Source organism: Schistocerca gregaria, chromosome 2 (assembly GCF_023897955.1).
Source record: "Schistocerca gregaria isolate iqSchGreg1 chromosome 2, iqSchGreg1.2, whole genome shotgun sequence".
Lineage (NCBI taxonomy): Eukaryota > Metazoa > Arthropoda > Insecta > Orthoptera > Acrididae > Schistocerca > Schistocerca gregaria.
The window spans coordinates 142,995,948-143,010,166 of NC_064921.1; positions in this window are offsets into that span (position 1 = coordinate 142,995,948).

Sequence of the window (14,219 nt, forward strand, 5' to 3'; positions counted from 1 at the left end):
TTAAGTAGTTCTAAGTCTGATGAACTGAGATGTTAAGTCCCACAGTGCTCAAAGCCATTTGAATTATTTGAATCGCCAGTCTTCTCCGACCACCGGTGGCGTCAGTACTTATGATTTCGTGCAGCCTTATTTCGAAATGGGGCCATGGCGGTACTCTTGAACGACGTAAAACGATTACGTTCTGCACAAAACTCGACAAAAAAGCTGCAGAACTCACGAATTGCTTCTACTATCCTATGAGAAGTCTACTCTTCCATACGTGTAGCATTCCAGTGAATAAAGAGAGTGAAGGGAGACCAGGAAGGGTTGGGAAATGAACCCCGCTCTAGATACCCATAAACCTGTGTGTAGACTGTTGAATGCTGTCCATCGAATTAGTGTTCGACTTATGGCTGATGTTCTGAACATCCCGGAAACCGCTGAGCACCGCGTCGTTACGAAAGATCTGAAAATGCGAAAGCTACACGCTAAGCTGGTCCCCAAACTGTTGTCGGATGAGTAACAGTCTGATTGTGAATGAACTGAAGGAACAGAATAATTTTAGAAACGTTATTACTGCTCATGAATCGTGGAAATTTCAGTGCGACCCAGAGACGAAGTGCCCAGTTCCAACTGGTACACTTCGGCCTCCCTGAAACAGAAAAAGGGAGGATGAGCAAACTCAAGATAATGTTAACCATAGTCTTCAAGTAGGACACCACAGCAGTGTATCTGTTAAAGGACATTGTAGTGATCGCATCTTGGCTGCTGCCTAGATTTATTTACTTTACTTAATTTTACACGATAAACAAAGTCGGCCATTAGCGTCAATCCTGAAGTGCTGTCCAAAAAAGTACAACAAAAATGCAGGAAAGAAAAATATTTTTAAACAGGACAGCCTAAAATTCGTACTTACTGGAGCCAACATGTTATAGTATATCCAGTTATTTAGAAGTGGACATGACTGTTCTGAAAGCGAACACGTATACCATACTTTGCAAGCACCTAGTTTATACAGACAGTTTTAAACACGACAATGTGCCCATCGAAATGTGTGTCTATGTGCCCCTGGGTCCCTGGCGAAGATAACGTGGCTACGCTGCGGCGGCCCCCTATGCTCCTGACCTCACTGCCACCGACTTCTTTTTATTCTCCAAGTTGAAGAACGTAACGAGGGATAGTGATTTAACTACACTGAGGCTATCGCAGCCGCTGTGAAAAAAATTCTTTAAAAGAGATTCAAGTCAAGGCCCTCGAATGGACGTGCCGGTCGTGGGAGAATCGGTGGAAAAAAAGTGTAGATGGTCATGGACAATACCTTGAAGTACAACACCCTTTCTTAAATGTATTTCAGGACTTTTGGGACACACCTTGTATAATGTGTTCTAGCAACTACGTTTGAAAATACATATATCAGTTAAGTGTTTGCAGGTATCTTGTCTGCTAATAAACTGAATGAGAACTTGTATCAGAAACTTTCAGATTTGCGATGCATATGTATATCGCTGTTATTGTTTTGTTTTTGAAATAATAAGTGTATGTGGCAATACATTACTGCTGGATTCCTTATATAGCAAAATTTCCAGTTAATTAATTAACATAATACATTCTAATAAGTATAACGGAAGTTCCTAAAGTCAGCTATGCTGTACAACATAATGATTGTTCAGTTTCTGCAAGTTTTATGTAAGATATATAGTGAATATCCATTTCAATCTAATATTTTTCGTGTTTTGTAACAGACTGTTCTTTCAAGGATCTTAACTTGTATCATTTAATTATTTATAGACAAATAATAACACGTTCTCTATTGTGAGAGGATATACATGTCAATTTTAATATAACATGAAGAGAATGTACGATATATACAGATGTACAATAATAATGATATATACTGACTGACTCGCTATCTGGCGTAGAAATCGAATGAATGTATAACCCTAACTCACTTTCAAATCTGACAATGTCATGTTTTATGCAGGTTATATTATGACATAACACATGTTCTTTCATTTTTGCTACTTGCGCTTATAGTGCTACATATTCGCAATCCAACAAGTAATCATGGGTTACATTTCGAAATTACAGATGTGTTGCTCTCACCATAAAGAAATTTAAAATTTTTAATGTAAGTGTTTAATGCTTTTAATGGTTGTCCAATTGTTTTATGTCTTACCTATTGTGTCTTGTCAAAATACTGTATGCCCTTGTCAGTGTATGATATCCAGATTCTGTCGAAAGATGTCCGATTAGGACGAAAGTAATTTTTGAGTAACGGAACAAAATATTTTAGCACATGGGGTCATATTACAAGAAAATTTTTGTAATGTATAGCTCTCGGGTTTTCAGCTAAGTGAGCATGCCAAAATGGCGCAACGTTTCGATGATTATCACTTCCTGGCAGTGTGTGAAGTTGACAACTTGGTTATTGTTATACGTATAGGGGCTGCAGTGCGGTCGCAGCCCCCTCGCCACAAACCAGTGTGGGTGGAGGTAGGGGAAAAGGCCGCACTCGATTTCCAGAATTGACAGTCAGACTCTTCCTCAGTCGCCATAAAGACGTCTCTTGACTAGGAGTGTTCGTGGCATATTTTTGTCCGTAAATGGTTCCAAGTAGACCTTAGTTGGTGGTCATAATCTCTGCTGTCATTAAAGCAGGAAAGTATTTTGCCCATTATTTTTTAGCAGGTGGAGCTGTAGTGTCAACAGGTTGACTGAAGATCGTTGACCATTTTCAGATCAAGTATTTACGAGAAGCTCTGGCCCTTTTTGCCCTGATGGAAGTGAGAACAGTGAGAACGAATCGCAAACATTAAGTTAGCATCACAAAACAAAAAACAGCCTTACGTGAAACCGTCCAATAGTCCTTCATTTTCACCCCACAAACATGATGGTAGAGTTATCTCAGTGCATTAACCCTTCGATGTGTAATGGGGGCCTTTCAGGCTCGAGAGCGAATTAATTATCCATTTAATCATATTAAAGTCATATATAATCGGATCGTACTTTATGTAATCGTTAAAAATACGTCTAGTATAAAATTATATTCAATGTAGCGAAAGTTTATGGAAACAATGTTTTCTTAATGCTATGCACACACTTCATGAATGTTAGTACCAGTGATATTTTTATACTGGGAATCGTTGCACGTTTTAGACTCTAGCAACGGCGATAATGTGCTTCCTGAACGTTGTTGAAGTTGATCTCACAATGAAAAGTGTTGCTCTCATAGCTGATGTAAGTAATTACGCTTGTTATTCTGTTCGTTTTTCTTTCTTCTCCCTATCTGTGACAAATAATTATTTAGGCTTTCTTTTTTATCAAATGAACGTTCGTTTCTTACAGTATGCAGTCATCTAGTACTTCTCGAAAAAGACAACCTACTTATAGTACAAGTTGGACAAATGTGAATCTAGCATTCGTTCCAAAGATGAAACTGATCCTGCCTACAATTTATGTCAGACAGGTCAGAATCTGAAGAAAATTGTGACGGATCTTGTAATGCAAAAGATGTAAGCTTACAAAGAATAGCCTCACCTGCTAATAAAGCGCAGACTGTAAATTCAAATAATAGAATTAGAGCAGTAACTACTCTTCGCTATAAAAATAATACACAAATGGCACCTGAAATGAAATGGTTTAAGGCTCGAGAGCTTCTGTCTTCAACATTTAGATTCAGAGTTGATTTGACTACTGTGCATTATCTACCGAAGAGGAGGAAAAAGAGTGTGGTATTACTAAGTTCCATGCATCATGATTTTATTTTATAACAAAACAAATTAACCTGTGGATTACTTTGACCTAAAGGTGCGTAATTACACTTGCAAAAGACAGGCAACGAGTTGGCCGCTTGTTCCATGGGCAAATGTAATGGATGTTTCAGTTATAAGTGATATCTGTTTATTCACAAATCAACATGCAGAGTTACACAATGGAAAATCGTATAAAAGAAAGATTTTCTTGAAAGACGTGGCTGGCGGACTTATTCGTCCACATATGGAGTCCAGAGCCAAAACCCCAAATGTGCAAAGAAATCTCCTACATGCATTGGTTTGACGTGCCGTCCAAAGTGGCCAGGAAATGGACATACGCACCAAAGAAAAATTCCCAGAAGAAGATTTTTTTATGTCCACTTGAATTGGAAAGGATAATTATTCAGTTTGTCATAATGTTCTAACAATGTATAAAATGAACATAGTATGTTCATTTGTGTAGATTTTTTTCCAGTACTGAGTAGCTCTTTGTGACAGGTATTCTAATCTTTATATGGATAAAATGCTGTGTAGCTTAATTTTTGTTGTATCTGTGTAATGTGCAACTTGGCCATTTCTTCTTTCTATTTTGTCTTTGATTTCCATTGTAACTCACCAATGTGCGATTTCTAGTTTATATCAATGGTTATACAAGTTATTATAAGCCATAATAATAAAACTAGTAAAGATTAAATTGAAACTTCTTTCACTGAAATTAATGCCCAAACCTTTTCGTTAATGTTTTCCTAACTAACTATAGGTATGTTTTATAAGACTGTATTCACTTGTTTATAAAATTAAGTTTTCGTAATAAACATATCGAGGCTGAGAAATAAGGAAGTTTATAAAAATCTCTGTGAGTGTTCTGAGGCCTCCACGCACATTAACGAGAGTCCGAATACTCATGCATCCAAGGTTAACGAAAGTTCTAGTTGTCGGATAAGTCTCTCTATCCCGCGTATCTGATTTTTCATACCTTGTTTGTAGTTCTCTAATATTTATGTACACCAATATCTCATGGTGCTTAAGCATTTCCCTGCAGCAAAGCTTCTTTCATGTGCTGAACAATGTGGAAACATCCACCCTCCTAATTGATCAATTATTTGCATGTAAGCTTTAGAAGTTTGAAGAATTTATAGATCTCTGATTACGTGGGACCGTATTTCTTACCATAGTGAACCGAGTTACCGCTCATTTGGCCGTTATTTTCACACTATGAGAATAATGTTTTCAGTGATTTTACCTAGGGCTGTATAGCAAGCACAGTGGTTTAAGCTAAATGTTATTTCTAGTCTTCATCCAGAAGAAAGGTATGATGCAGCTCTGCACACTAGTAAATTCTATGCTGTTGCAATCTACATCGATGTGTACCTACTTCTTGTCGTCAAATTTGCTTTGCCCATACAATTTTAATCCCCCCTATTTTCACCCATTAGCAAAGTGACGATTCCTTGATGCCTCATAATCTGTCTTATTAATAGATCGTTTCTTTTCGTCGTGTTGTGCAATAAATTGTTCTGCTCCGTAATTCTGTTAAGTACTTCTTCGCTAGTTATTCAGTCTACGGTTTTTCCAGCATCACATTACAAAAGCTTTAATAAATGCTGCCTATGAGGCTCCAAGGGCTCTAAATACTTTAAAATTCGCTGTAGTCTGTAATGTAAACGTTCTTTACGTAAACCGTGCTAATGCAAATTTCGATCGTAAGTTATTTTCAAGCATCTGAAGAAATAAACCAATATGGAAGAGCATTGCATTGTCTGCATGCATCGCCGTGTGGAAATAAAACATTCCACAGCTTGCAGTAACATAATAACTTTACAGTTTAATAGTTCTACTTACATGCACGATGTCACGCATTACATAGTGTAATTATCAGATTCTTTCAGCTTACACGTAAAAAAGAGACGTCATATTACATAATTACATTAGGACTGGATCCCGATTAATAACATTACAACGTCACATGTTGTACAATGAAATGTTGTAAGTTATTGATGTGATTTCGGTTCTATTGTAGTTATGGAATACGGCGTCTGGTTTAGTACGTGTAAGCTAGAAGAATCTGATAATTACATTCTGCAAAACGTGACATCGTGCAGGTAAGTATAATTATTGTGGTTCAAATTAACTAATCACACAATTTATCCTCTAGTCATCCTTGCTTAGTCTTTTCCTGTTTCCTCCCAGCCTCATTTTATAGTCGTCTGTGTTCCCTCTCGCCTGCTTCATTTGCTATAGTTTTATATTTCCTCCTACTGTGAATTAGATAAAGTATCTCATGTATTATCCAACGGTTCCTGTTGTGGCTTTTATTTTCCCTAATTGTTCCTCTGCTACCTACACTGTTTCATCCTTCAAAGCTTCTCACTCATTTCCCATAAAAATACTTTCACTTATTATAGTTTTAATTTCCTGCTTTCCTACCATTTCCTTTGTTTTGCAACCATTAACTAATAGTCAAAGTACACATTTGCTCCTAGATATGATATAAAATTTAAAATCTGGTTTCTAAATCTCTCTCTGACAACTTACAGTGTCTTCCTGCCTTTTCCAGGTAATCTTTTATCATGATTCAGAAATCACAGAAATGATTAAATTGTGCTCAGACCAAAATTTGGCCACGCTGCTTCCCCTTTCTTCCATTCCCATATCCTGTGATCTGCTACTTTTCCTTCTGTTCCTTTCTCTAATATCAAGTTCTAAGCTCCCATCACACTTTGTTTCAATAATCGATATATTCTTTCAATCTCTTCACAACCTGCTTAGCAAGTAGACATATAGTCTTGTTTTGCTACGGTGGGTCTTAGCTTCATATCCAACTTGGCTAGGATAATGCATTCACTATAGTGGTCATTGTATTTGAGTGTTATATCTGTTTAATTACTCATAATTGCACCTATTCCAGATTTAATACTGTTCCTCCCGCCCCCACACATAACACTTTCACACTATATATATATATATATATATATATATATATATATATATATATATATATATATATATAATCTGGGAAACTGGCTCCTAAAAGTATACAATGTATGATTCTAAAACCTTATTCTCTTTCTGAGCTCCTTGTGCGACAATGCAGAAAGACTTGGTAGATAAGTAGCCACTGTACATGACTGCTGGCAGCAGTGCTCAAGAGAATGTACAGTCGTAAGAAGGCCGGGTTCTGGACGGACGCGTGGCGCTACCGAGAGGAACTACCACCATGTTCGGCGTAGCTCTGGCGCATTGGAGTGGATCCGCAGCAGCAATAAGACAAAACGGGCTCTTAAAAATCGGTTAGTTAAGGGGCAGCTCCGAGAGAGGCATATGCGTGTATTCCGCTTACCCCAAACTACCGCCATTTGCGACTTCCGTGGTGTCAAGCAAGAGCTCTTGGAGGGCAGCGTGGAGGTCTGTTATGTTTTCTGCTGAAGGCCGGTTCTACCTCTTTCTTAATGATGGACGTGTCTAGGTTAAGAAGGAGGTCATCTGAGGGCCTCCAACCAACCTATCTGCAGGTTACACATATTGGACCTTTACGTGGAGAAACGATCTGGGATGCGATTTCGTATGACTGCAGGAACACTCTCGTAGTTATCCTACGCATCATCATAGCAAAATTGTACGTCAACCTGGTGATTCGTCTGGCATGGTGCCATTCATGAACTGCATTCCAGGGGATGTTTCCCATCAGGATACCGCTCGCCCAGATACCGCTGTTGTAACGCAAAATCCTCTACTGAGTGTCAGCACATTGCCTTGGCCTGCTTGGTCAGCAGCTCGTCTCCGATCGGGCATCTATTAGGTATCAACAAACGACAACTGCAGCATCATCCACATCCAGCGTTAACCGTCCATGTATTGATCGATCAGATGCAACAGACATGGAACTCCATCCCACAAACTGACACCTGGCACTTATACGAAAAGCCATGAACGTTTGCATGGTTGCGTTCAACATTCTGGCCGTTACACCGTCTCTTAACGTACCAGCATTTCACGTTTGCTATGGTTTATCTCTCGCTTATATTAACTTATGATCTTCCAATGTTAATCACTGAAATATGTTGTCCAGACAAATGTAATCCAGAAGTTTCATTACTCTACATTATTTTTTTGTTTTTGTGTTGTGATTTTTTTTCCGTCAGTGTGTGAGGTCAAGACTGATTATTTGGGCCATTTTTACAGTACTAGACCCGATGTCTGTATATGTGAATTACTTAAACTGTATCGCTGTAAACGAGATCTATGGAAGAATGAAACTGCTACTACTACTACTACTACTACTACTACTACTAAATCGCTAATTCCACTCTCTATTTTTCTATTTTTTTTAAAAAAAAGAAAGTTCTCTAACCTGCCCCCCTAAACTACTGTGTTCGTTAATTCTATACTAGATCCCAATAAAACATAAAACGACAATTTTCACATAAGCAAAGTTCCCAAGTGCTAGCAAGTGTTCCAAAACGCTTCTCACTTGCATATTGAGTACTGTTATGTAATGCAAAAGGACACTAAGCATGTTGACGATCAAGAAAAGACAACGTCCGTGCTCTGATACTGGGAAACAAAATATGATGTTATAGCTGTGTGCCGATATATTTCAGAATTTAAAATTACTCTCCCTACAAAAGAGTTGCTAACGGTTTCGCTGAAACAATTTCAAGAATATCTTAGAGCTGCTACAATAAATAAAACTTTATCGTATATAAAAGTACATAGAATTTTACACAAACATTCTAACTAAAGGAATGAAGAAGAACAGTTTCTTCAGGTTTTGTTCTTACCCGTGAAGTAACTGTTCGATATTGTGATTAGAGAAACAGCCAAATTTGGAGTTTCAATTATTCATGTATTATTCGAGAAAGTACCACAAACAGCCCTAAGTTTCATGAGTATTGATTTCTCCCTTATGGGCGTGTGGCGTTGTCCTGTTTCAGTGAGGATACCACTGCAGCATATCATTGTCATCATCACCAGTCAGTTCGATCACGGTGGTGCTGAGCCCTCTTTGAGTCGGCGTGCGACATAGGATCCCTGCAGGTTTTTCCATTTCTGCCTGACATGAGCTTCCTGCTGTCAACACAGTCCAGCTATGTTTCTTAAATCTCTGACAGGTCTTCCTCTTGGTCTTATTTGGTAAATTGGATTCCAATCTAGCACTTGTCTTTAACAACTGCCATCTTCCTTCGTGCGACATGACCAGCTCACTGCCAATTGAAGGTATTCACTCTTTCCATTATTTCATTAATTCATTTAATGTCCATGTCTCATAGCCACAAGCTATTACTGGCAGTATACATCGGTCAAAAGAGGTTTTCTTCAGCTCGACCGAATCTTAGGCTTCAAAACTAAACAATGTCTTCCATAAGCTTGGCAGCCTAATTTACCACTTCGAAATATTTGTGGTTTTAGGTTCCCTTTCATATTTACAGGGCGACCCAGAGAGAAATGTTCTGTGAACGTCTGTAAATGAGTCCTCTCAATAGATATACTCGGATTTCCCTCCAGAGTCCTTCCATTCATCATGTTCCTGCATTTACCACAGTAAATTTTTAGACCAGCTTCGGAGCTGACTATCACAAGTTCGTTAGCTAATATATGAAGTTCAACTGTACTGTTAGCAAATAAAGCAGTATCATCAACAAACCTCAGGTTATTTAATGTCTTCCCATAATTTCGATTCCGTTTGTTTTCCAATCCAGTTTAGACATTTTTTTTTCTTTTTAGGTTTGCTAAAAATAATTTTGGAGATCTAGAGTCATCTCGGTTTACAATCTTTTTCAATGATATTGATTGGTTTCTTCAACAACACTCACAAACGCTGTGGAGGTTTTGTATATGTACTTATAAAACTTTAATGTACACCTGTTCTGCTCATTGTTCTGTTAGAACCCCAAACACGGCTGGGTGACTGATCGAATCGAGCGCCTTTTAAAAATCTATAAAGGCAACGCAAAGAGGTAGATAATGCTCATTTGTTCTACTAATTTGCGTTGTGTGGAGTAAGGATATGATAAAGTGTACTAAATACTGGGAGAAACCTAGTTTGTTCAGTGGAACGAGGGAGGTAAAGTTTAGCACTCAGCCTAGTAGCATATAATTTCCTTTAGATACTTAAGTGGTATGGTTTTCTCTACAAAATGGATTTTTACAAATGGATAGAGGACTGTAAATTGGTGGTGTCAACTTATACACACACCTAGAAAAGGACTTCGAAAATAAGTTACAATTATCCGATCAATATAAATTAACCTTTCCAAACGTACGTGAAAAAAAATATCAAAGCGAGGTAGACAGACTCGGAAACAAAGTGTAAAAGTTTTGTTTTTGGGTCTGCCAGCTGTAAGAAAGTATAAACTGCGACGCTGTCGAAACAAGACAGGAGGTATGGTAACTTTAATTATTTTGTCCTCTTGCTTGTAAAATAGTGCTCGTGGCCTAATATTCGTAACGAACTGTACGATGTCGCACATTGCATAACTTACCAACATATATGCCACAGAGCAGGGCTCCAATTTCATATATGATCTACAATATTATTCCTGTTTTCTACAGCCAAAACTCAGTCTAAACGCAAGAAAGTTTTGAAAAGGTAGGACCTTTTGACAAGTTTTCTCGTAGTGGAACTAAAATCTCCGTCCCTTCTCTCCAATGAAGGTTATTAACTTGTTGTATGTATGACTGAAGGAAAAGAAAATCAATAATGTGTTTCATCTGGTGAAATAGCTATATAGAAATAATAATAATAATAATAATAACAATAATAATAATAATAATAATACAATATGCCATAGTAATAATAACAATACACTGTCTCCAAACAGGTGCCTGGAGTGCAGTGCACAACGTATAACTCATTTTTGTTAGCATTGTCAATCTACACTAGTTTTTCCATCTTTTTTTTATTTACTTCGCTTTCTTCTCTAACTTTGTTAAATATCTACGTTTATTTTGTTCTCTTATTCCTTGATTGAGTTTATTTGTGTATTACAATTCTGTAATATAGTTTACCCTTTTGATCACAGCACTGATGCAGGTTGCATACCGGATCCGAGTATAAGCTGTGAGATTCTATTCAGTACAGACCTACAGACCGTCCGTCGTGTCATCCTTTGCCAATGGCATCGTTCAGATGCGGTACAGAGGAGTGCTGGGCCATCACACTGGTCTCTCTGTCGTTACCAGTTACCGGATTTGCAGTACGCTATTTCTCACACAAATAACTTGCCATCTGCCATCACCAGACAGAATTCACTCCATTCCAGTCCTCCTACGAAGGGACAATCCGTGAAAGAAGGAACTGAACCCGGACCCTGTGTATAGTCGTCAGATACACTGACCAGTTGGTTGCAGAAGTCGGTCTTCAGATGACAGAGGGAAGGCATAATGGTTACATTCAAGAGACTGACCTACTTCAAAGAATTACTGCATTCCTCAGGAATGTCCTGCATTCATTGCATATTAAACACTGGTTTCAGCATTACCTACATCACTTTTCACGCACCGCTTGTTATTAATTACCGAGTCATTAGTAGCACATCTATTATCTGCCATGACAAGTGTGAGTGAGCCCTTGAGCGTGCACAAGCACTCACAAGCTTGTTAACATTTTATTTAACTTGATTCACCACATAACATTTATTTTTGTTTGTTGAACTCCATACACTTTCCGTTCTTGCCTAAGCGTGTAGAAGTGTCAGATTCCTTACGTCCAAACCATGGTTTCACTATTGTGTTCCCTAATTAGAATTATGTCATTGTGAGAGCTCTCCAGATCACTGTATTGTCTTTTCAATTCTCAGCATCTGAAATGTAGTTTGTTTCACATCCTCTAATGAAAGACTATTCCTTCCGTTACTGTGGCTAGAATACTTTAGATGCAAAATTATAATTTTTTCTATTTCATAGGTCTAAAACAGTGCATAGAACATGTGAGCTATCAATTTATTTGCATTTGCTTTCAACAGTTGCGGTATACGAATAATGTCTTTAAACTTCTGAAGTTTTGCAAAATAAAAGCGATAACTAAAAGAAGCGGAACTCCAACGTTAGGTGCGTTATGGGGCCCCTTAGGGATACGGCTGCCAAGAAGGGAAAGAAAATCAATGTGCACTCCGTGTGCATAGCGGGTGGGGTCATTCCAGATGACGGACGGGTCCTCCCGGATGCCATGAAGGGCACAGGGTGCAGCCAGCTGCAGGTGGTTGCTCAAGTCGGTACCAATGATGTGTGTCGCTTTGGATCAGAAGGGATTCTCTCTGGTTTCGAGCGGCTAACAGAAGTGGGAAAGGCTGCCAGTCTTGCCTGCAAGATGAAAGCAGAGCTGACCATTTGCAGCATAGTCGGCAGGACCGATTGTGGACTTCTGGTACAAAGTCGAGTGGAGGATCTGAATAAGAGGCTCACACGGTTATACGATAGTGTAGACTGCAGATTCCTCGACTTGCGCCAAAGGATGGTTGGGTTTCGGGTTCTGCTGAATGTATCAGGTCTCCACTATACGCAGGAGGCGGCTACATGGGTAGCAGCAGCTGTGTGACGTGGACTGGGAGGTTTTTTGAGTTAGAGGGTCTCGGGAAAACACAAGGAGGACGTCAGCCACAAATGGTGCAGGCTGAACCCAGGAAGAACGTAGATACAGGAACCATCGGTATAACAGTTGTAAATTGTCGTAGCTGTGTTGGGAAAGTACCAGAGTTCCAAGCGCTAATAGAAATCACTGACGCTCAAATCGTTATAGGCACTGAAAGCTAGCTAAAGCCGGAGACAAGCTCAGCCGAAATTTTTGTGAAGAACCTAACGGTATTCCGAAAGGATGGGCTAAACACGATTGGCGGTGGCGTGTTGGTTGTTGTTATAAGTAGTTTAACTTGTCGCGAGATTGAATAATATAGTTCCTGTGAGTTAGTATGGGCAAAGGTCACTGTTGTCAACCGGAATAAAATAGTAATTGGATGCTTTCACCGACCTCCCAAATCAAATGATACAGTTGCTGAAAGGCTAAAAGAAGTCTTGATTCTTTTTCAAATACCTACCCGACTCATACGATTGTAGTTGGTGGTGACTTTAATTTACCCTCCATATGTTGGCGAAAATATATGTTTAATTCCGTAGATACGTATAATACATCATCCGAAATTGTGCTAAATGCGTTTTAGGATTAGTGAACACAGTTGTCGTAGCGAGAATGAATATTGTAACCCCCAAATCCTCCAAAAATAAACGAAAAATATACCTATTCAAAAAAGCGGATAAAAACTCACTTGAAGCCTTCCTGTGAGACAACTTCAACTCCTTCTAAATTAATTAAATATGTGTGTAGACCAGATGTGGCCTGAACGCAGAGAAATAGTATCGGCAGCAATGGAGAGATTTATACCAAATAAATGAACAAACGACGGAGCTGATCCTCCTTGGTACACAAAAACGGCCAGAACACAGTTGCAGAAACAACGAAACACACATGCAAACCTTAAACAGACGCAGAATCCCCAAGATTGACGTTGTTTTACAGAAGCTTGAAATTTAGGGCGGACTTCAATGCGAAATGCTTATAACAGTTTCCACAACGAAACTTTGTATCGAAACCTGGGAGAAAATCTGAAGAGACTCTGGTCGTACCTGAAGTACGTTAGCGGCAAGAAACAATCAATGCCTTCTCTACGCGATAGCAATGGAGGTACTATCGAAGACACTGCTGCCAAAGCAGAGTTACTAAACACAGCCTTCCGAAATGTCTTCACAAAAGAAGTCGAAGTAAATATTCCAGAATTCGAATCAAGGAGATCTGTCAGCATTAGTAATGTAGAAGTAAATGTCCTCAGAGTAGTGATGCAACTTAAATCACTTAATAAAAGCAACTCTTCTGGTCCAGACTGTATACCAATTAGGTTCTTTTCAGAGTGTGCTGATGCATTAGCTCCATACTTGACAATCATATACAACCGTTCTTTCGACGAAAGACCCACACCCAAAGACTGGAAAGGTCCACAGGTCACATCAACTATCAAGAAAGATAGTAGGAGTAATCCACTTAATTAAGGCCCATATCATTAACGTCGATATGAAGCAGGATTCTGGTACATATATTGTGTTCGAACATTATGAATTACCTCGAAGAAAACGGTCTATTCGCACACAGTCAACAAGGGTTCAGAGAACATCGTTCTTGTTAAACACAACTAGCTTGTTATTCGCATGAAGTGTTCAGTGCTACTGGCAAGGGATTTCAGATCGATTCCGTATTTTTGGATTTCCAGAAGGCTTTTGACACTGTACCACACAAGTTGCTTATAGTGAAATTGCTTACTTATTTACTATTGTTTGAGTTATGTGACTGGAATTGTGACTTCCTGTCAGAGAGGTCACATTTCTTACTTATTGACGGAAAGTCAGTAAAACATTTCTGGCGTTCCCCAAGGTAGTGTTAGAGGCCCTTTGCTGTTCCTTATCTATATAAACGATTTGGGGACAATCTGAGCAGGCGTCTTA